Genomic DNA, 25,240 nt, shown 5'->3' on the forward strand with positions numbered 1-25,240 from the left:
AGGTCAAGTTGCAGATTTTAACACCAATAAGGTAAAAGTGGAAAAGGAGTTTGAACATACCATAGAAAAATGCTGCAAGCAAGTTTACATTGTTACCTCTCATTGACAAATCAACCCCAGGGTTAATGTGGAGTGAAAAAACAAAGCAAAACAGATTTTTGTGGCCAAAGAATTATAGCTGCTGGCATATTGTGATGTGTTAATAATATCATAGAGATATCTCTACAAAGTAGTCTAACCAATTTTTAGAAAGTAGCAAAAAAATCTCTTATATAACTTTATATAGAAAACATAGGACCTAAACTGAAGAAAAAGAAGAATTCCAGCATAAACACTACTGTTCAATCAAAGGATAACAAGTTAGCTAAATGCATGTCTTCTTTAAGATGCCTAGGACACTAACTGGAAAATTCCAAAAGAAACAATAATGACACTGTGATAGTTATATTTTATGTAAGTTTCAGCATTCCCAAGCTGATAACTAAGAATCACCTGTGGTCTCTAACATTTAGACATTTGTTTTATTTCATGAATATCCATTACCTTATGACTCCACTGAGTAAACAAATGGCTGCTTTTAAAGACACAATAAGTGCTAATGAAAGGAAAATTTCTCTCCTCTCCCCACATTTTGGCCTTGGGCCTAGGGAATAGAAATGTCACCTGGGAGGAACTGTGGAAGGAAAGGACACTCTCTCTCCATCTCCACCCCCAGGGTGAGGGCTGGTGTGCAGGGGAGGAGGGAGCTGAGCCAGAGCCCAAACAAGTTGCATTTGTAAAAATCTCCTGCAAAAATTATTAGCCAGGTTACCCTCAAAAGTTCTCCAGAGCCCCAGCCTGCTCTCAAAAGCCCTACAGTTTAGTGGAATTTGCCCAGACCAAGAGGAACTTAAGTGAATGGGAAGATACGCACCCGGTCACACTCATCTGCCCAAGAGGACAGAATGGTCTCTTAAATCCACTTGTGTGCAAATCCAGCTTACCAGCTTGTATGCAGTAAGCATCCCTGTGCAGGGTCTCTGCAAGCAGTTGGAGCCAATACCGGGGGGGGGGGGGGGGGGTAGCGGAAGTTCCCCAGCTTTTTCCCCTGCAACTGAGCGAGTCCAACTGTCTTCAAATTGATATTTGTGTGCATGGTCGTGGGGGGCAGTGGCGGGACGCATACCAAGAAATCTTGGTAACATGTTTAACAGAACCCCACACATGCTCACTTCTATCTATAACAGGAAGATTAAAGAAAGAAGAAAAAGGAGATACTTGCAGCTAGCTAGCTGCAGGCATGTCTTTTCAGTCATCTTTGTTCTCAGAGTTCTATCCACGACACAGTGTCTTGAACACACCAGTTGTTCAGTTAACTATGCTGAATAGATAAGGAGAGTCTTCGAAGGGCTGCCAGAGAAGGTACTTGCTGATTAGTCATTTTTATATTTAAGAAACAGTTCAGCTAAAGAATGTTATCTATGCAATGAGAAAAAGTTTATTCCCAGAGCCACTCAGAATACTCTTCTAAAATTTATTTATCCAAATAAAAACTACCTCTCATGGAATTTCTGAATGTGCCCATATGCACTACATGGTATTCAAGCTGGAGAACTTTTAGGGATGACAACAGAATTCAGTTCCTTGGGGTTGTGGGACCAAAGTCCCCATTTTCTTGCTGGCTGTCAGCCTGGGACTACTCTCAGCCTCTACAGGCTTCTCAGTCCTTGAGTATGGCCTTTCATAGCTCCAAAGCCAGCAAAAGCTTGTGGTATCCATGCACTTTCTCCTTTTGATAGTCTGGGATTATAGTAGGCTTACCTAGACAATCAACCTTCTGCCACGTAATGTAACAGGGGAGTAATAGTATCTCATTCATATAACAGAGCCCATTCACATTCTAAGAGAAAAGGATTCCACATGGAAGTGAATCATTAGGAGTCACTGTTAGAAATGCCTATCACACTTAACAACATCTAAACATCAGGGTATTCCAAATAGATATTCAGAAATCTGGTTCCTCTTAAAATCAGAGGTTCTAGCAACATTGGGCCACGTTCCACTACAACAACAATTGGTGAGACTTGATAAATGAAAATCTCTTTCAGAAGGTCATTCTTCAATGGACTGCACCAGACCCTACTGGTGTATATCTACCCAGGTTCACTCTGTACGTATTTCAGTTTTCCACAGTTGCACTGCCCAATAAATAATACTCAACACAACACTTCTGACGGAGTACATATTCACACCTTTCAAACCTAAATTTATCCAGGAAACTAATCATCTCAATGATATCTGCACTTTAAAGATAATGAGACAATCTCAGGCTACACATGAACATTCCTTTTGCCTCTCAAGACTGATTCTTGCAATAACATTTCAATAACTTAGTAATTCTAAGCATGTACTGTCTTTTGGGCTGATAAGTGAATAATATGGCACAAATTAAATGCTACCACTGAGTTAGCCCATGCAAAAGACACAAATGTACTCTCAGTGGACAAATGGATTCCCGTGTAATCATGCCAGCAGCAGAAAATAGAATCTGTCATAAAACATAAATTATCCAGGAGTCAGACCATGTTCACACAGCTCGGCACTAAATTTCATTTTCCCTGTTCTTCAGCTGAGAGTCTAAATAAACACTTATAAAACAGTCTGAAAGATTACATTGTTTGTCAAAGTTGGATTCCTTAGCCTCAGAATTCAGATGTATGACACGGTGGCAGTTGGGAGTCCTGCTGCTTCTCATGTGCTGGTTTCTTTGTGATCACACCCCATTCAACAGGATTGTCCAGGTACAGAAGGCATGAAGGTGCAGACAGAGGTGGTGGAAAGCCGGCTGGCCACGTACTTGGGGACTGTGGGAGGGAAGGCGGGAGTTGATGAAGGTTAAAGTAATAGGATTAGCTAAGGGTTGTTGTGGGCTAGCTTGTAGAGGCTCTACTTAACAGGGTAAGAGGTCTAGAAATTTTTTCTGTTGTGAACAGGGATGTCATTTAGAGTAGCAGAAGAGTACAGCAGTTAGAAGCATAGCTCTTAGGGATAGCCTGGTGGCTAGTCAGTTAGGCATCTGCCTTTAGCTCAGGTCAGGGTCCCAGGGGCCTGGGATCAGAGTCCCATATTGGGCTCCTTCCTCATTGGGCTCCTTGCTCTTTGGGGAGCCTGCTTCTCCCTCTGTCTGCTGCTTTCCTGCTTGTGCATCCTCTCTCTCTCTGACAAATAAATAAATAAAGTCTTAAAAAAAGAAAAAAGAAGAAGAAAAAGCATAGCCTTTTGGAGCCAGACTATGTGGATTCAAATCCCATTTCTGTCACTGAAGTGCTATAGGACTTATGACTTGGGACAGACTATTTTTATATTTATATGAAACATTAATGAAAGTATTAATATTATATAAACATAATTAATGCTATTATTATTAATTAATAATAATATTTCATATAGTTGTTCAGCTAAGCTATTCCCAAATTCCTGATTCATGGAAACTCTGGGAGCAAATAAATGCTTGTTGTCTAAAGTTACTAAATTGCATGGGTACTTTGTTATACAAAGAGTCGTTTTAGTAATATTTTGTAAAGCCAATATTTGACAGGTATTCGGGAAAAGAAAGTACAGCTGCTGGCTATTAAGGCAGCTGGCAGCCACATATGGCTATTTAAATTTAAATTGGTTAAAATTAAATAAAATTTAATATTCAATTTGCCAATCCCATTAGTTACATTTTAAGTAACTCTACAGCCACATGTGGTCAGTGGCTGTTGTACAGATAGTGCAGATGGAAAATTCTTACTATCTCAGAAGTTTCTATTGGATAGACAGTGTTGCTTTGGAGTAATGAGACTCAAATTGGGACCTTCAAAGGCTTAGGAAAACGTGGATATATTTTGTTATTTTTATTTGGATTTAAACATTTCAGATGTTTGGGATAATGATTATTTTTTAAGGAAATTAACACATTCTAAATCATTTGAGCAACTATCTTAAAACCAAATACTGCTAATCAATTTCTGTGCTTCATTTAAGTCCTTGAATTTGGATATTTATAATGGAGCTCCAAGCGTGCTGTTCCAAATGGTAAGAACTATTGATGAAAGAAGGAAGTCAAAGTTATTTTATAACAAGGGGTGCATGAGATGTCTGTAACATCAACCCATCATGTCACACATGCTATCTGAATTAAGGTCAGTCATGGGAAAATTGGTTCATCATCTTAACACATTGAGCTTTCCATAGATTACTTTAAGCAAAACAGCATTCTCTTCACATGATCTTTATTATTTTGATTATTAGTGATTGTATAATTTTGTTTATTTGTAACTGTCTTTGATCTTTTAAATGGATAGTGGTTATAAATACAAATATAGGGTTATTCTTATTTATGATTTTGTCATTTTATAAAAAAAATTTTATGATCATACTGGAATTCCATGATATTTTCCTCACTTAAAAGTGGTGCCTAGGTAATTCAGATTTGAGGGACAAAAATCCTAGAACTGTTTCATTCATCTCCATTTGCAACTCCTCATTTCTGCGTATCTTCGTTTAAATTCTTAAGCAAAAGATCCTGATGGGCTTAGCTAGAATCATGTAGCCTTCCTTGCCCAGTGGGCTCTGATCAAGATGGCAGGTTCACAGTAGTAAAATGTTTCTCTCCAGCCAACTCATATTAATTGGGGTTCTTTACAAAGAAGAAAAGCTGGGTAGGTAGCCCCATGTTGCCATCTATAGCTTTATTAGCCATTAGAGATGAGGATCCTGCCTAACAAAGAAGTCTAGCTTTTCTTTCAGTTAGCTAGCTGAGGACTTCAAAGAAAAGAATGCCTAACCCCATGACTATCCAAGGGGGAATTCCAACCCCCTCCTCTACCTCCCCACCTTAGCAAGCCCTGAGGGAGAACCTCTCCTTGCACTTCACAGCATATCCAGTAGGTGTTCCTGTCTATGCTTTCCCTAATGCATCTGAGCGCAAGGGTTTCCTTGATGATGCCTTTCATTTTCTGTAAGACATCTAACAACTTGTGGAGAACAGGTTTTTAAGAGAGAAAGGCTTTTGATGAATGCAGTAGAATTATATTAAGTAATCGGCACACCTTTTGTTATGTTGATTGTGTCCTGGTTTTTATTGAACTAATGAAAAATAGAAAGGTCTGAATTTCTCCCTCAGCTATGCACACACAATTCTCTCTGACAGCTCACAGAGCTAGGTCAGCCTGTGCCCGGTACAACAGATTGGCCTTGGGGCATGCTGTTTTCTCCAGGGTCCTCTTTTTCTACTTCATGGAATGGCCTTGAGAAATGCCTCCACTTGTTATTGATGGGGATTTCACTGTTCCTGCTTCCTCTTTCCTCTTCTCCTCCCTCAAATCTGTTTGCAGAAGTCTTCCTTCATCTCCTTCCACTCTGCCTTGTTACCTCCCCGCATTCCCACATTTTTGCATTCTGTTTAGTTTCTTTCTTTCTTTAATGACACTTAAACCCAAAGCTATTTTTCACTTAGCTTCTGAGAAGTCTCTCCAGGTTTTTCTTCTTGAATGTGTTGCAATTAGCTTTTTTATTAAGTGCCACTGATTTTCCATTGATGGCATCCATTTACATGGTAATGCTATCTTTGTGATGCATTTACTCAGAGAAACAAGACCTGCCTTCATAAGTCTGAGTAGAGGAAGTTCCCATGTTTTCACTAAATTATTTGCTGATGCTCACGGAATATATTAGATCTCCTTGAAATGTATTATATAACCCATAGGGACTGTTTGATAACTGGGTAAATCACATATGTGACAGTGGACATTTAGTTATATAAAATGCATTTGTATCACAGCCACTGTCCAGTTCCTACCTGTTCTATAACTTAAGCCAAATATACCTGAATCTTTGGGGATTCCAGTAAGTAATGAAATCTCTTTACAGAGTAGCTCTCATATTTCAGGGTTTTGTTGTTGCTGTTGTTGTATTTTGTATGTGTGTGTCAATACAACTAGAACAGAAATACTCCGTGAGTCAGTTTAAGATACTCAGCGTAATGGCCTTCTACCTGTATAATAATCTAAAACAGTCAAGTTAGATGGTAGTTCTCTAATTGTGTCATCCTTATTTCTAGTAAAAGCTGTCTCATATCCTTAAAACACTGTCAAAAACCAAACTCAGCACACTGAGTAAAACAAAGGAAGAAGGTGAATTTATTCCAAGGGTTTCACCCTACAATCCCGGAAACCCAAGGCTACAGGAATAGTGAGTTCTGAGTTGCTTATAGATGAAGGAATTTTTACAAGGCAAACGTGGAAGTTGTTTGGCTTTTTCAGCTGACTGGTTGCCTCGTGGTCTTCTTCCTTGCTTGGATCAGGATAGGCGAGTCAGGGAAACAAGGAAAGCCCAGAGCTGGCATCAACAGACCGGGCCTGTGGGGTTCAGTAGGTACCCTCTGCTGATTTCTAAAAAGAGCTGTGAATTCCGGCATCTTATGTTAGGTAAGGCTACATTTTTTTAATTTTCTTTCTGTGCCTGCAATTGCCCCCTCCATTTTATTCCCAATGTAAATGACTCCATGTTAGGTGGGTTTGACAACATTAAAAATTTAAAATTTCACTCATGTGTAGAATTGGGACACTGGATAAAGGAGGACTTATTGAAATTTGATATTGTTAAGAAACAAAAATCCAACGGAGTAAATTTTAAAGATTTTGTTGGCTTCATTCAGTGATTCATGAATCGGGTACCATCCCGTCTAGCAGACAGGAAGAAGCTCCAAGGAACTGTGCAAAATGAAAGACTTTTAGGCAGAAAGGAGTGGGCGCAAGGAAGCTAAACTAGACAAAGCAGCAGGTTGCCTATTGTAAGGTCACTTTCCAGCAAGGGATCACAGGGGCCTCTGAGGCGGATTACCTAACTAGTGCTGATCAGGTGATTTGGATTTGACTGGTTTACGCTTCCATTTCTGGGAGAGCTGAAAGTGATTAAGTCTTGTTTTAGAGATATGAGGCATAAAGGACTCCATTTTTGGCCTGGTGTCTTCTTTTTAACAATATATTGCTAAAATAAATATAATTAAAAATAAATAATATTTTTCTTGACATTTTAGAATACAGAAGATTTATCTTAAAAGGCCATTAACTTTTGATTACTGATATCTTTAAAAAAAAACTATTCAAAGTTTATACAGATAAGGTACTGGGCTCTGTCAGAGCATTTTCTCTTGGTGTCTGCTCAGGTTATGATCTCAGGTCCTGGGTTTGAGCCCTGTATCAAGCTGCACGCTCAGTGCCTAATTAGCTTAAGATTCTTTCCCCCTCCCTCTCCTTCTCTCTCTCCTCCTCTCTCTCTCTTTCCCTGAAATAAATAAAATCTTTTAAAGAAGTCTGTACAGATAATTTCCCCAGAGTCAATATTCAGAATCCATTTATTGAGCGTTTAGTGGCATTCACATCTGCTATCATGCTTTTCAAAATAACCCCTGAAAGACTGGAATTATTTGTATTTTATTAGTTAATGTGAGTTTCTAGAATGCCTTTTGGCAATTAATATACTTTTACAGTTTGCAGTTAAATTGACAATTTCTTAAAGCTACAAAACCAAAAGCCACATTTTCCTAGAGTTTTTAAGTTGTTTTTCCCAAATTTTATCATGTCATTTATAAATCTAAATATTGCATTTGGGAAAGACCAGGCACCTTAACTCTTTTACTTATTCTTTAATTAATATTGATTAGCTCAAGTCTAATGATTTAAACTCTTTTAAACACTCAATTCCTTGAGCAACTTAATTGAATCTCCTTAAGTATTTTAACAGAATTTGTGTAAGTTTAGTATCTTCAATTTGTTGTAAGCACTGACCTGAAAAATAGCATTTGAGAATGTCAGAAATGATCTACCTGCTGTGTGCCTGAGTTTGAAACTTATTTGTTTATATTTCAGTTGATTAATTTAACAAACACATAATGCTTACTTTACTCTCTCAGGCTGCCCTGCCAAGTTGGCCTTATTGTCAGCAGATCTCTATTCTCAAGGTTACCGCATAAACAATTCACTCCTCACCCCCGGGAGGGGAAGGATGAGACAGGGCTTCTACAGATGAGAAAGTGAAACCAAGGGACAGATGTTCCCTAACTCACCCATACAACACACGCACACATGTGCGTGTGCACACACTCACACCCAGGCACACACACTCAAAACCTCCAGTTATGTATTCTTGTTCCTTTGGGGGCTCATCCATTAAAACTATGCCTAAACAAGGCTCTGACTGTCTCTACCAACGGGCAACATCAGCCTGTGATCTGTCAAATTGCTACTGTGGAGTTCTAGAGGCAAGGAAGACTTTATTCAAGATTATTAGTATAAGAGTCGAGGTTATTGCAATAGGAGAGAGAGAATGAACTAAATTTCACTGCAACAAAAGGTGGGAGAGTTTTAAGCACTGAAGTGAGCTAGAATGAAAGGAGTGGAAGGCCATGGATGTCTGTGTGATTAACCCGTCTGAGTTTGCTAATTAGTGCTTATCATTAAGTTAGGCTCCAGTCCTCCCACAGGAACGGGGAGACTGAGACCGAATTCATTCATTCATTCATTCATTCATTCCTTTCTCTCTTCTTTCTTTCTTTCTGACTACATTTCTAAAAACGTGGCTTATGGGTCTGAGAAGGGCATTCCTGGGTTGTAGAAAATTTGTGTTCCAAATGGTCAGAGAAAGAATAAAGTAAATGCTCTAAGAAAAGGGATGTCGGGGGGGAGGGAAGGAAAGAAAAGGGATGTCAGGAGCCTATACTTAGGAAGAAGGTGGTCTAAAATTTAGTTAAGCTGAGGGGTCAGACTTCAGGTGGGTGGTATTGGATTTGCATCCAGAAGGCTCAGAAATGGATAAAAAACAGGAGCCGAATAAATCAAATCTGAGTCACTCTGTATCCAAGGAGAAGGAATGAGGAAAAGGCAGCTGTTCTCTTGTCCAGGCTAATATTTGAAAGTACCTAAGAGCTCTTTGTACGACAGATCACCTTAGATCTCTTCTGTTCTTTCATGTGCTTAAAGTTTAACTACATCCTTCTATTTCTTCCTCCCATTTCTGAAATGCTACTTCATCCTCTTTTAGGAGGTACTTAGAGAAGTAAAAACAACAAAAATGCCTATGGATACTTATTATTCTGATATATATAGTGAGTATTATAAAAGGCAAAATGTTGTTTCTTGATTGAATGTAAATACAAATTAAGTTACTAAGTTCTATGTTCTGAGGAAGAAAAAAACAATTCACATTAAGGAAAATTCATGCCCGGAGAGTTTAATTCTTTTTTGAAAAAAAAAAAAAAAAAAAAAAGTAGTCAGTCTTCTTCGTGATATTCCAAGCTTTTGTGCCATCTTGCAATTTAATTTTTCAGTTTTTTTACAGCAGCTAAACCTACCAAGAGCAGAGTTACTGGTTTTGATTTCATGAAAGCAGTGGGTATCATGCAGAAGTGAGAAGAGGTGGACTCTATTCATAAGGGAGGAAATTAAATTTTTAAATTCTGATTGATTCTGGAATCCACTTTTTGGTGATAAGTTGATAAGATACTTTAACTGAAGAAAAACTGAATTAAATAAAGTGCAAATATAAGTATGCTAATTGAAAAAGTTAGTAAGTGTTAGAAAAACCAATTCATTTTGTAAGTGCACTGATAAAGAAGGCACTGCAAGGGGATTTATAGAAATGCAATGAATTAAAGCATTTATCTTGCAAGCTTGATAAACAGCAGTAGACACTTTAGAGGGGGAAAATAATTAGTTCCTCAGTTCCCGTGTGTACCCAAATCATTGTTACAATTATATTTGTTTATTATCTCAAAATGACTTTTTATTTCAATGTAACATAGAAACCTATAATCATATCACTTTTTTCCTAATAATTTTTGTTTATATTTCATGGAGGTGGATTCCCACCTTTAATAATGTTGTTGGCCCTTTTGTGTTTCTCTCCTTGAGAAGACACAGTAACACTGAGAGTCAGCTTATTATAGGCAAGATCATTTCAGGAGCAACCACTCAACCTCTTGGCCTCTCTACTACATTGTCTAAATTGCAATTTTAAGTTTATGATTTTATTTTTTGGAATAGAAATAGGCCTTGTCGCTTCCTTTCTTAAAATTTCCAGTGCCCCCCCCCCCATTATCTGGCATAAAGTTCCCATAAGGCATTTTATAGTCAGCTCCTGTAAACTAATCCAAATTCATCCCACACTAATCACCTGCACCTTGAACTTTGCATTTCAGTCAAATAAACTCATGTCCTCTGATGTGGAAGTGTTGGGGTTCAAGAGAAAATGGTCCAGAAAGAATTCTGCGACATCTTTGGTGCGAAAAGGTGGTTTTATTGAAGCATGGTGACAGGCCTGGTGGGCAGAAAGAGCTGCCCTGGGGTGGTGACTGGTGACTGATTCTATACTTCCAAGTTGGGAGGGTTTTAGGGATAGCATAAGTCACTAAGGAATTTTGGAAGCAAGGTTTCCAGGACCCTGAGGGGACTAGCTATTGTTAGAAAAAGGTCATTTATTACTCTTCAATAAAACTGTAGTCATGAGACCTTTCTAATGTGTATCAGTAGACCATATGCTTGGAGGATAATTGCTAACCTATATCTTGGCGGGTAGTGATGAAGGAAGTTTTCAAAGGAATTTCTATATGTTTAAACTAGACTCACAGGATCCTAGGCGGTCGAGATATTATTAAGCTAATATTGCCTTTTGCTCTTAGCAAAGTGTCAACATCAAGACAACTGATGAGATCACTTTACCTATTTCAAGGCCTTGTCCGTGGATTGTAGGCAGAAAAGGAACTTATCTTTTTCTTTGGACTTTTTTTCCCATATCATTCCCTTATATTTGTTTCCTCTCCTATTGGTGCACTGCTTCTCCAGAGAATTCAGACTATGACAACGCCAAAGATTTGGGCATGTGAGGGTGAAACGACTGTGTTACTGTTAATTGCAATGGCAACAGGTGCAGGAGGAGTTGGTGGGTAGAAGCAGAGGCTCGAGGTTGACAGGTTGACTTTGAGATGTGTATTTGACATCCTCACAGAGATGCCCGATGAGAGGTTGCAGATATAAATCTGGAGTTCTGCAAAGTATTCCCATCTGGATATTGTGAAATCAGGTCCTCTATAGTCACCAGGACGCCATGGAACCAAATCGAAACATTAAAACTAAAATAACATAAAGATATTCTGTTTTACTCATGTGGGCATCTTAAACTTCTAAATAATGCTCAATTCCATATTTCTTCTTGATCTTCTACAAAAAGTGATTTTCTTCCATATCTTCAAATGTATATCTGAATGCTTTCCAACTGTCTGTCTGCTGACTGCTCTGTTTCAAACAGCCTTTTAAAGTTTGTTTATTTGTGAGTTCAAGGCTCTCCCTCTTCTGTGGATCACAAAGGAAGCCCCCGTGTGTTTCAGTGTGGGAGGCAGACAGTTAACAGGAGATCTTGTGCATGAAAGAAAACCTATAAAATTCTTGTCATGTAGGTGCCAGCTTCTAGATAACACAACATTTGAGACTTAGATCCCAACTGGTGAGCTGTCACAGTGTAGGTGGTATGGGAAGCCATGGCACTGGGTGAGATCACGTAGGGAGCAAGCAAGATAGAGAAGAGAGGAGTCCAAGCACAGTGCTGGGGCACTCCCACATTTAGAGTTCAGGAGAGGCAATTATACTTCATAAGAGGATATTGAAAGGTAAGAAGAATACCAGGTAGATACCAAGAGAAGAAAGTATTTTCAAGAAAACATAATCAAGGGGCACCTGGGTGGCTCAGTGGGTTAAAGCCTCTGCCTTCAGCTCAGGTCATGATCCCGGGGTCCTGGGATCGAGCTCCACATTGGGCTCTCTGCTTAGCAGGGAGCCTGCTTCTTCCTCTTTCTCTCTGCCTGCCTCTCTGCCTACTTGTGATCTCTGTCTGTCAAATAAATAAACAAACAAACAAACAAAAAGATTAAAAAAAAGAAAAGAAAACATAATCAATGGTATTCAATACTCTTGACATTTCTTGCACATCTCAGTGGGAACTCATACTCATCCTCAGCCATCCTTAATTTGGCACGAAAGGTGCCAGAATATGCTCCCTAAAAAATGCCCTTTTGACATTTGGATTATTCTGAGTTAAAGGCAACGGAGAACAGAGACAAAAAAAGCTCTTCACCTTCCCCTGTCTAAAAATAGAGTCTGTGCTTCCCTTTTGTAAAGAAATTTTCCATTTGTAAAGAAATCTCAGGAAGGGAGAAATCTCAGGAAATATCAGGAAGGGAGCTATTTCTGAAGAGAACTTTTATTACCTGAGAGACGTACCTGCATGCCGTGGTTTGCAACTCTTACTTACAACCCATTTCCCCCTTTCCCTTTCCCGTAAGTTTCTTTCCTTTTCTTTTGTTTAGCCTAGATGGTATATAAACCTCCTTCATCTGGCTGCCTCCTTGAGGACATGTTTCTTTGTGAAGTTTTGTGCATATTTACATAATTAAGCCTATATTTTCTCTTGTTAATCTGTCTTTTAGCCGTGGGACTCATGGGCCCCAGCCATTGAGCACAGGAGGATTGAGGGAAAGATTTTCCTCCCCTTTGTCATTATCGCCATATTTCTGTGAAGGGAAGTATGAGCAGAGCCTTACTCAAGACAATAACCTTAGGAATTGTTCCTCCTTCTTTTTATCTTTGATTCCTATTCATTACTGAGCCTTGCTGATTTTTATCCTTTAGATTTCTGTGAATCCACTGTTTCTATTTCCATTTAGGCTATTGTAATAACCTCTGCTCTACTAGTAGCCACTCAGATCCGTTCTCCACATGATTCTTTTGAAATACAAATCTAATCTCCATGGCCCCCGCAATAACTCTTCAGGAGCTTCTGTGGCACTTAAAAAGTTAAGACACAACTATTCAACACGGACTTCATCTCATCACACTTCATTCTTTGTTCACTCAGCTCCTATCACCCCCGCCTTGTTCGAGTTCTTCCCGCTCACGCTTTTCTTACTGTGTCTTCGCACATGTGGATCCCTGTGCTCAGAAGACTTCTTACATCTCCTTACCTGATTAATTTGTTTTCATTATTCATATCTCAAGACACATCTAACTACTTCAGTTAGTCTTTCTGGAGTTCCCCAGCCAGTTCAAAGTTCTCTTTGCATCATAACCATCACCTACATTAGCAGCGTCATAACACTTTACGTAAGCTCAATAAAGACGGGCTGCAACCTCCTATTGCTCTCCATTTTTCTGACTGGTGCATAGTAGGCAGTCATTGATGAGTAAAGACTGAATGCTTTCATCCAGGATGGAATCATTCGTTTACTCTTCTTTTCTGCCACCAGACCTTTAGCTCCTGGAGGGGAAAATCACTATGTTCACCATACTGAATCCTGCATGTTCAGCAGGACACCAGTAAAAAGAGGCTAGGGTTTGCCGCAGTGATAAATATCCCTAAATGATAGAAGCTTAATGCAACAAAAGTTTGCTTCTCTCTTCTTTAGTGAATGGCACTAATAACTACAACATATTTAGTGAATAGCACAATGACTATAACCCATGTTCTAGCATATACATGGACTAGAGACAAGGAGAGGAGTTGACTAGTAACTCATAGAAAAATCAGAAGGGAATTAATTATTTAGATTATAATCTAAGAATGACTGTCATGAATTTGTTTCTTTAAAACGTAATCACTTACAACCATGTCCAAGAGACAACACATCGATGTGGGCAAGTGCCCAGGAGTGTAAAACCAGCACTTGGAAAGTTTTAGCTTTCAAGGAACAGCTACAATCCAAGGAAAGAACTTTAGGAGTTACTCTAGCCTTCCAGACAGCTCTAGATTACATGTTGACAGCAATGTGAGTTATGTCGAGTAAAAATAAATAACGGTCCTTGTTCTTCTTGTTCCTCTGCCCCTCACCACAGAATAAGGGATTATTAGAGAAAACAGGAAATTAAATACAGGAACCAACCCAATATTTTCACTTGACTAGATTCATCAAACCAAAATGATTTTACCAAATAAGATTTGTGTTTGTTTTGTTTTGCTCTGAAATATTTGCAGGCAATCAAAACTTCTCAGTGTAGATGGCATATCCCTAAGTGTTAAGAGACAGGAGGAAATGGGCAGCATAGCCTTCATTTTAAAATACCACAAGAGTACTGAGGAAGATGGTTCTTTGAAGATAAATTGTAGACAAAGCAGAATGCTATGATGAGCACAAGAAAGGTAAAGAATTAGTGCCATGGGAAGAAAACAATTAAATTACAAGAGATTAAATTAATGGTTGTTTTGTCTATACCATCATTTTTTTTTATTGGTCTAAGCTAAAAAACTCTACTTTTTGTATAAAAGCACATCCTTTATTTAGATCATTGTTATTGTTTAAATCAAAGAAGATTCATACAAATATTATAGCCCTTATGTGATACCATATTTGCTTGTTTATCTGTTTTCCTACCAAAGTATGAAACTCTACTGGATGTTTTCTCATTTCACTCTCTCTATATAATTTTCAAATAAATAAATAGATAGATAAATAAGTAAATAAATGTATTATGTATGTATGTATGTATGTATGTTTGAGTGAAAAAATGAGGAGGGTAAAAAAAGTGGATAAATTTCAGTTTCTTCACAATTTTGCCTAGTTTTAAACTAGCCCTATCATTAAATATATTTGCATTCTGATACAGACCTACATCAGAATCAGGGAGTTTTTACTGCAAACTCACAGTTAGATGGTATTTTAACTCTTATTTTTTAAAATTAGTGCTGTTGTATCCTGATGGAGATAGAGAGATTTGGAAGCCTCGGTAGATGGCAAGAGATGCAGAGATAGGAGTGAAGAGAGAAATAAGCCAGAAAATTAGTGTTGAAGATTCACAATGAGGAAATAGATATTTCCTGGGGAGTAAACACCTTCCACTCTGTTTGACATCACTCCTCGGTTTATATAACTTAGTACAGAAGAGGCTTCCAGATGTAGTCAGACAGGAAGTTGAGTCGTGGCATGTTAAAATTGAAAGTAGTAAAAATTATTATCAAAAGTCAACTTTGTCTTCTATTATCACTTCTTTCATCTGTCTCCTTGTACTCGTAATGAAATATTTCTCTAGATTTCAAAACTTGTTTTAACTCTTAAGACAACGTTTTATATTAAATGAAAGAAGGAAAGCTCACGTAGAACCCACTTTAAATTTAAAATTTTTTTCTTTCAATAAATTTTCCACTTGTATATAGAAAAACTAAACCTTGAAAATAGATTCAGAAAGTCATTCTTATAAACTAGCCAGGGTCAGTAATGTCTCTTGGATTATGAGCAAGCAGAGCTGGATTTTGGATGTGCTCTATAAAAGCAGCAGTGAATGTCTTATTGGGTAGGCATGTGGCAGCAAGGCATATACTCAAAGGAGAAGCCAAACAACCAGGACTCTTAAAGGATATATCATAGGAGAGTTCCAAGACTGGGTTGCAAGAAGAAACAATTAGATTATTTGGACCTTGCTGTTGTGATAAATCAGAGCCCAATAATTGTTTATATATGTGTGTGTGTGTATATATATATATATATATATACATATATATATATATATATATACATATATATATATATATATATATATATTTTAACTTTAGACTTACAGGGGCGCTTGGGTGGCTCAGTGGGTTAAGCTGATGGGGTCCATTATCAAAGGAGCAAGACTGATACAACGTAAAAGTCAAGCAAAACTTTATTTTGCGCCAGTATCAAGAATCAAACCGACTGGTCGAGGCTGTCTCCTACAGAGACAGAGATTACCCCCAGCCTTACAAACTAGCTTTTATAGAGCAAAGGCCATGTGGTTGAGCCTGGCCACATACAGGTGGCCAATGAGATTGTAACACACAGAGAAAGTTGCATAGTCATGTTAGGTCACACGTGGGTGGCCAATTGAATTACAATTTACCCTACAGTAGCTGTTTAAACTAGCTATCACTCTGGTCAGAATTGGCGCTCAAGTTTGGCCCCCAAAAGGCAGGGTTTACATTCTTTGGTGGTCAGGGAGACAGTATGTATGCTTTACTGATTGGATGTCTCCACCTGACCTGACCCGTCCTTGTATTTGGGCTCTGTTATCAGGGACTGGTCAACCATATTTTACTGGTTTCCCAGACTTGCTTTTAAGTAAGTTCCTTTGGGTGGTGGTGGGGGGGCAGGGTCAGTTTAAGTTTTACTGCACAAACAACAAAATGGCTGTTTAACCGAGAGGGAGTTGTTCTGGCTAAGTAGGCCCTTACAAAGCCTCTGCCTTCGGCTCAGGTAATGATCTCAGGGTCCTGGGATCGAGCCCCATATCTGGCTCTCTGCTCAGGGGGGAGATTGCTCCCCCCCCACCTGCCTCTCTGCCCACTTGTCATCTCTCTCTGTGTGTCAAATAAATAAATAAAATCTCCTGCAGTTGGTAACAGCCCCTTTGTCTTTTCTTATCTTTTATAAGTCACTGCTTGTCCTTCATGATCTTGATGCTTTCGAAGGTTATCAATCAGTGATCTGTGGAATGATCTTCAATTGTGGATGCTTAATGTCTTCTCATAATTGAATTGAGGATATACTTTTTTGGCAAGTAGACCACAGAAATGATTTGTGTCTGCTTCAATACATCCTATCATGGGGTTCATATGTTGGTAAGTTTGATTACCAGGAATGTTGACCTTGATTACTTGTTTAGGGTGGTTTCTGCTGGATTCCTTCACTGTAAAGTTACTATCTTCTCCTTTGCAGTTAACAAATTTCTTTGGAAGTTACTTTCAGAATGCACAAATCTATATTTTCTTCAAATGTTTGATTAATAATTTTAGCATCTATCTGCTGATCTTGTCTGCAAAAAGTTATTACTGTAGTATTTGCCAATAGTGAATTCATATTTCTCTCTATATTATTAAATAGAATTTTAAAGGGCTATCTTTTCTTCCTAATGTGTTAAATAAAGATGTGTGATTATTTATTTGTATCAATATGGACTTGTGGATTTTTCATTATTCCACCATTATGTATTTGTTTGTTTTATTGAAGTTTAATTGATGTACAATATCTTAATAGTTTCAGGTGTACAGCATAGTGATTCAAGGTTTTTATACATTACAAAAGGATCCCCATGATAACTCTGGTCACCATCTGTCACTATACAAAAGTATTACAATATTATTGATGATATTCCCTATGCTGTATATTATATCCCCATGACTTATTTATTTTATAACTAAAAATCTGTACTTCTCAGTCCTCTTCACCTACTTTGTCCACCTCCCCAGCCTCTCCTACTCTGGGAACTAATACTTTGTTTCCTGTATCTGTGCATCTGTTTCTGTTGTGTTTTGTGTATCTATTTGTTTTGTTTTATAGATTCAATATATAAATGAAATCATATAGCATTTGTCTTTGTCTGATATATTTCACTTAGAATAATATCTTCTACATTCATCTATGTTGTCAAAATTGCATTCTTTTTTACAGCTAATACTCCAGTTTTTATATATACCACATTTTCCTTAGCCATTCATCCATCGATGGACACTCAGGTTGCTTCCATATCTCGACTATTGTAAATAATACTGCTATGAACATAGGGGTGCATATATCTCTTCAAACTGGTGTTTTCATTTTCTTAGGATAAATATTCATAAGTGGAATCATATGTTGGTTCTCTTTTTAATTTTTTTAGAATTTTTTATGGGTTATAATCTAATACAATTTTTAAATTTTATTATTTATTTTAGTGAGGAGGGCCTCTAATTGTTCTGGCTTTATCCATTTGAAACTTCTTTAGATTGGTCCCTATGTTTTTGACAAGTTTCCATCTATTTTTTTCAACACTTTCATACTATCTGATACCACATAATTTTCAGGCTCATCTTATATTTTCACTCCCTCAGTCCTGCAACCAACTGTTTCTCCAGGGATCCCTGGTTCCTTTTATTGAAGGATAGCATTTAGAAACCGGATCTGGGCACTATGTGTCCTCATTGTTACTGGGATGTCATTGCTTATCACCTATTTTCAGACAGAGGTAAGGGATACATATATATATGCTAATTCAGTCATACTCAAATACCTATATTTATGTATATAAATATACTTGCATATGAATTAAAACCCACAAGTTTTCACTGAGATAATTGAATTTTCAATCCAAAAACTAGGGTTCATTTTTAGCTTTCTTCCTTAGGTTTTTAGCTTCAAACTCCAACCTGGCTCTTCTTATCTACCGTATGTTTGCTTATTTATTTGCATCTAGAATACATATGAATTGTTTCTCAATTTCTCACCCATACCACTGGGAGAAATATTTTTATTCCTGGATCACAGCACTTATGCACAGTTCTTTTGGCCTTGCAATGTCCAAAGTTATATAGGTTAGTTCTTTTCCCCCCACCTCTTCCCTCTTGCAAATGAGTATGGTTGCTCTTCATATAATTCATGCAATAGAGTTCCCTTGTCAGGGTTTATATTCTATTTTGGGCTCCTCCCCATCCTTGTTGGTTTCCTTTTTTTCTTTTTTGGGTATGTGATACATTACTGTGGGTTTATACATTAGAGCTATACCAAAAAATAGACTCAGAGAAGTATGATTTCATCTTGTTCCTGCTACCCCCTTCCTAGTCCCTGCTTCTTGCCACCCCTTTCCATCATTTTTTATAGGGAATCAGTTCTTTATAGTTTTTGATTCATTCTTCCAGCACTTATTCTATACAAAGGAGCAAATAAGTGTGTTTTTCTTATATCCCCTGGTAGCGTAATCTTATGCTTTGTGTCTTTCACTTAACAGTATATTCTTGAAATCATTCCATATCCTTCCGTAGGCATCTTCCTAATGCTTCTATAACAGCTGCATAGGACTTGCATCATGGGGATGTCCTAGAGTTTACTCAACCACTTTCCTATGTATGGATATTTGGGTTGTTTTAATATTTTGTTACTACAAACAGTGCTGCAATGAATGACCTTAGGCATATGTGTTCATTCTTGGTGGTGTATTTTCAGAGTAGATTTCTAAAAGTAAGACTGTCGGGTTGAAAGATGTGTGAGTGTGTAGTTTTGTTAGTTGTTGCTATATTTCCCTATATATGGGGCTGTACCTATATGCATTCCTACTGGCAATTTCCCCCTCCCAAGTCTCACTCACAGAATGTTCTATTGTGTTTGAAATTTTTTTGCAATATGACATACGGACAATAATATTTTTGCATTGTCTTAATTTGCAATTCTTTCATTAGGAGTGAGCTTGAACTTTTTTTCCCTTGTGTTTGAGGATAATTTTTAATCTTTATTTATTTACTTATTTATTTTTGAGAATTGTCTGTTCATACCTTTTTGACATTTTTATTGGGTTGTTATAATTTTCCTTTTAATTTTTGAATTATTTTTATTAAGAAATAATGTATTATTTGTATTTTCCTCTAAATTTTAAGAGTTATTTATATGTTAGGGATATTAGCCCTTTGTGATATATATTGTGACTAGTTTCTCCCAGTTGGTTAGTTTTCTTTATACTTTGTTTAGGGCTTTATTTTCATGCAAATTACGGGGGGGGGGGACCCAACTGCTGTCAAGTTTATCTATCCTTTCTTAGAGTCTCTAGATTTTGAGCCACAGTTAGAAAGCCTTTCCCTATAATGAGGTTAAAGAGGAATTCATCTTTGTGTTCTCATATGATTTGTTTAGTTTCGTTTTTCAATTAGATTCCTGATTCATTTGGAGTTTATTCTTGTTTCTGGTGCTAGATATGGATCTAATTTTATCTTTTTTTCCAAACAACTCTTTAGTTGACTGAGCACCATTTATTTTAAAATGTCCAGCTTTAGGCAGGGATTCTCAATGCTGTCTGTGTTGTATATTAAGTTTCCATTTGTTGGTTTTTGTTGTTGTTCAGTTATGAGCTTTTTATTCTAATCCACTGATCAATTTGTCTAGAAATGCACAGTAACATACTCTTAATTATTGGGACTTTCTAACAGTCTGTTTTAGTATCTACTGGGCTAGTCGTCTCTCATAAATTTCCTTTAGTCATTTTTTTCCATGTTATTCCTACATGTTTGTTTTTCCATATGAATTTAAATAGCAAATTATCTAACTGCAAAAATAGCTTGTTTGCATTTTTATTGGGATTGCATTAATTTTGTAAATCAGTTGACGTCTCTATATTGAGGCATTCTATTCAAGAACAGGAAACGTCTTTCAGTTTTTCAGATTGACTTTTGTGACCTTTGGGTGTGTTGTACAGTTCTTCCTCATAGAGATTTTGTACATTTATTCCTAAGTAGTCTATTTTATTTGATGCTATTTTAAATGGATCTTTCCTTTACCTTTATGTTCTTTAACTATTGTTATATGTGTATATGAAGACTATTGATTTTTTATGTTAATTTAATATTTTCTTTCTTCACTGAATTATTTTATTGTTTAAGATAATTTTATCATTGATTCCCTAGGGATTTTCAGGTGTACTATCATATTATCTGCAAGTAGAAATGGTATTACTTTTTTTAAGTTTATATTAAATTCTAATTAACATATAGTATAGTTTCAGAGGTAGAGTTCAGTTATTCATCAGTCATATATAACGCCCAGTGCTCATTATATCACATGCCCTCCTTAATGCCCATCATGCGGTTTCTCCATCTCCCCACCCTCTTCCCCTCCAGAGATGGTATTACTTCATTATTCCTAGTCTCTTGTTAACTTCTTTTCTGTAAGTACTTTGACTAACATTTCTAGCATGATATCAGCTAGCAGAAGAGATAGTAGAAATGCATGTAGGAGTTCCCCTTTAAATAAGATAATACCTTAAGAAGTAAGCTATTACTTCTTATACATACACACACATTTTAAGAAAGCATCTATGTCTCAATTCTTACCTTGAGGGTTTTTTTTTTTTCTTTTTAAATAATGGGTGTTGAATTTTGTCAAAGCTATTTGCAATACCACAATTATGAAGATAATCATAATTTTCCTCTAGATAAAATAATATGATATATAAAGTTAATAGATTTTCTAATATTAAAACAATCTTATATTTCTAGAATAAATCCCACTCAGTGATGGTGTATTATTTTCGTAGCCCTAACCTCTGGTATTTAGACTGTGATTCTATTTGGAGATAGGGCCTTTAAGGAGAAGATGAAGTTAAAAAAGCTCACAAGGGTGATTGGCTTCTCTTCTGCCACTAGACACTCTTCATTCTTTATCTGACCTCACCTGCTGCTCTGTGCTTGCTTAGATCACTCTAGCCATACTGGCTTCCCTTGCAGTCATTGACTACACAGGAATCTGCATTGCTCAGCACTTCTGTAATCGCCATTCTATATTCCTGGTGAGATCTTCTCCCAACATTTGCATGGCTTACTCCTTTTCTGCCTGCTGTAGTTTCACTGATGGCCCCCAAAGACAGCCAGTTTCTAATCCTTGGTACCTGCAAATGTTATCTGATAAGGCCATCGAGTTTTGCAGATGTGATTAAAATCAGGATCTGGAGATGGAAAGATTATCCTAAATTATCCAAGTGGGCCCTAAATACAACTGTGAATGTACTTACGTAAGAGGATACAGAGGGAAAGTAGATGCAGAAAGGGTACTGTGACCACCAGAGCCAGATACCGTACTTCTGGCTTGGAAGATGGAGGGAGGAGCTCTGAGCCAAGGAATGCAATCTAGAAACTGGAAACGGTCAGGAAACAAATTCTTCCTTAGGGACTCCAGAGTGAGCATGGCCCTGCTAACACCCTGGTTTCTTCCGAATGAAATTGATTTTGGATTTGTGACCATCAGAAATATAACAGAATAAATGTAGGTTGTTTTAAGCCACTTGGTTTGTGATAGTTTGTTACAGCAGCAATAGGAAACTAATGTACCGATGTTTGCCTAAATGTCACCTTGTCATTGAACCATTCTCCAACAACTTGATTTTAAAAAATTGCTACTGCCATCCCTACTCTCTATTCATCTCCCCTGTTTTTCATTTTCTGTGTAGCACTTTCCATTGTATTAAATAATTGACCTGTTATTTTTCTCATTTCTGTCTTTCTCCGATGGGTGTATGTTATATGAGGGAAGACTTTGGTCTGTTTGGTTACTGCTTTGTGTATGGTACCCAAACAGTGCCTAGGAAATAGCAGTTTCTCATTCAGAAAATTACACTGAACAAATCTGTCTCTCTTAGCATAGGGCTTAAGTTCCATCTGAGCCAAAGGCCTGAGAACGGGGAGAGCCAATGTCTCATCTCAGCAGTCAGGCCAAAGCAGTACCTTTTCCTACAGCCTTTTTGTTCTATTCAAAGTCTTCAACTGATTGGATGAAGGCCACCCACCTTAGGGAAGGCAATCTATTTTATTCCACCTACTGACTCAAATGTTAATCTCATTAAAAGCACACAGACATACACAGAATAATGTTTGTCCAAATGTCGGCATCCATTTTTTTGGTCTTTTGTTTCTTAAAAATTAAAAATTACACATCATTTACGGTGCTGGATATTATGACCACAATCTTCCCAGTCCTGAGAAATTCTAAAGACCTTACTGCTGCCTTATGTGGGATGTAAGCTATGGTTGGTTTAAAATGTGTGTTTCAGAAAACCTTTTATTTATTAGAAATACATTGCTTTAAAAACAGGTGCAAAATATAATCAGTATTTTTGTTTGGGTTGATAAAATTTGCTTACGTTAAAATGGATAAAATAAAATGTCAGTGAAAACCTTTTAAAAAATGTTGACATATAAAATTAACCATCACAAATCCATCCCTTTTCAAGTTGGTACCCATACTTAAACCATGCTTAATCTTCAAATAAAGACAATGACAAGGTCATAAATCTGACTAACATGATAACAACTCTTCTATGAACTACATCTGCTTTACTCAGTCTACTGATTCAAATGTTAATCTCATTCAAGAACACTCTCACAGACACCAGAATTATGTTTGACTTACTGTCTGGGCATCCAGTGACCTTGGCAAGTTGACACATGAAATTAATCATCACAGGAGTATATAATAAACCCCTTGGGATGAGTTGAACCAGGGTGGAGGCTGGTGACGACAGGGAACATGCTCAAAACTAAAGGTTTCCACTTTTCCTTCTTTAAGCATTTTCTAGAGACTCTGTAAAGAAAGATTCGCTCAAGATGGGGGGGGGGGAGAGGGGGTTAGGGTAAATTCTTTAGGGGCAAAAGCAAAAGATGGAAAATAAATCTTTGTGTCTTCATCTCTTTTATTTATTTATTTATTTTTTAATGAGAATGTGATGAGAGAAGTACAAAATTTCCATAGCAGGGACAGCCCCAGCATGCAAGCTCTATTTTGAAATAGCAGAGAGAGGAAAAATTGCATTATTTTAAGGACTGGTATAGAGCTCCTTCTAGGGAGGGAATAGTCTTATTTGGTCATAAATAGAAGGATGAGGCCTTTTGGGTATGAGCAGATGTTTTGCAATAAAACAGAGGGCTAGCTAAATGGTTCTACAGAAAAAATTACCTAAAACCATTGGGAACCATGGGTGAGTGAGTTTGGGGAGAAAAAGAGCAGCAACATGGCACAAAGCAAAAACCCTGGTAGAAAAATGGTTGCCACAAATTCCCTGGGTAAGTTCCAGGATTTTCAAGGCCAGAGGCGTCTAATAGTCAATGTTAAGTTGTTTGTCCTGCTGTGCAGCTAAGTAAATCTACCTTTTGCACTCTTGTCTCCAAATTCTCAAATAAAATCTACAATATTTGTCATCTTGGGTTGGAGGAAATTGGCAAGATAGAAGTATCCATGTGTGACTCGGTAGGGCTGTAGAGTATAGAACAAAGGATTGTACACATAGTAGACACAATTTGGAATTAAGATTGACAAGCAAGCTGAACTGATATGGAGAAATGTAGCTTGCCTTCCACATCTCTATCCAGATAATCATAGGAAATTTGAGGAATTCAAGCCAGTGTCATGCAAATATTAAGGATGGGACCACCACAGCCAGCTGGCCCAATTAAGCATTGCCAGATGTTTAGATTACAAGTCTAACAAGAAACACTCTTATTGCACTTATTTATTTGGCTTTCAAAAAAAAAAAAAAATCGCTGGCCTATATAGGAAGCCACACCTAGGGTGAAAGTCAAGAGGATTATGAAATCTTGCCTTGGATATTTTGGTCCACATTTGTCCTTTGGTTCTTTCCTCTTAAAAACGAAGCTCTGGCACGTTTGTTCTGTCTCTTTCTGTAGCTCCGTGTACATGCTGTTGCTTTTGTGTTCATGCTCAGTGGTATGTTCTCTTAAATTTCTATCAGTCAGAGCCTTCCTTTCAAAACAGAGCTGACGTGGATAAGACCTGGAAGTCCACGCTGGAGTCTCACTTTAAGAAGTGCTTGCGAATCCCACAATCAGGGCAAACCCTGCTACTCATCAAAACAGGCTCAAAGGGATATTTGCCCGGGCAGCATGACAGAGAGCAGCAATAAATAAATAAGTGCCTGTGGGAAGTTACAGATGAAAAAATATTTCTTTACTTGTACAACGACAGATCAGTGGTAAAGCACACTGGGGTCTGAAAGGCCCTTTTTAGAGAGGAGCTGTCAGAGTGGTCATTTACATAGGACTGCAGGCCATCAGGGTTCCTAGTGTCCTAATAGCTCCTCTACTGTGGCTGCCAGGGGCTGTCAGTCACGTCTCACAAAATAAGCTAAGGGTTGGGTATCTCTTCATTGTTTCAAATTGGAGGCTAAATGTTTCAGGCAGTGGACACCTGAAAATGGGACTAAGTATTATGCCAGGGATTTGGAACACAGTCGGATCTTGGCTCTTAGAGTCTCATTGGTTCATTCATTGAGCCAACAGATTCTTACTGAGTTCATCATAGGCGCACACTTCTGGTGATACATACAGAACTTAGATACATATTCTTCCATAAATGAACTTCCCATTTAATGCCCCCCCTTTAAAAGATTTTATTTATTTGACAGACAGAGATCACAAGTGAGCAAAGAGACAGGCAGGGAGAGAGAGAGAGAGAGAGAGAGAGAGAGAGAGGGAGGGAGGAAGCAGGCTCCCCACTGGGCAGAGTGCCAATATGGGGCTCAATCCCAGGACCCTGGGATCATGGCCTGAGCCAAAGGCAGAGGCTTTAACCCACTGAGCCACCCAGGAACCCCAGAACTTCCCATTTAACATGGAAGAAACAGCAAGTACACATATAGCGAAAAGGGTCACAAGTCAGGTGTGTTAAATGTTGGGGGAGTGTCTTTAGTTG

The 25,240-nt window shown here is 37.7% G+C and overlaps 1 pseudogene; it reads left to right on the forward strand.

Annotated features, from left to right (window-relative positions):
• Positions 1-2,791: 2,791 nt before the first annotated feature.
• LOC131839821 (peroxiredoxin-2-like) overlaps positions 2,792-25,240 on the forward strand; it is a 62,355-nt pseudogene continuing 39,906 nt past the window's right edge.

The sequence above is a fragment of the Mustela lutreola genome, chromosome 8, assembly GCF_030435805.1.
Source record: "Mustela lutreola isolate mMusLut2 chromosome 8, mMusLut2.pri, whole genome shotgun sequence".
NCBI classification, from domain to species: domain Eukaryota; kingdom Metazoa; phylum Chordata; class Mammalia; order Carnivora; family Mustelidae; genus Mustela; species Mustela lutreola.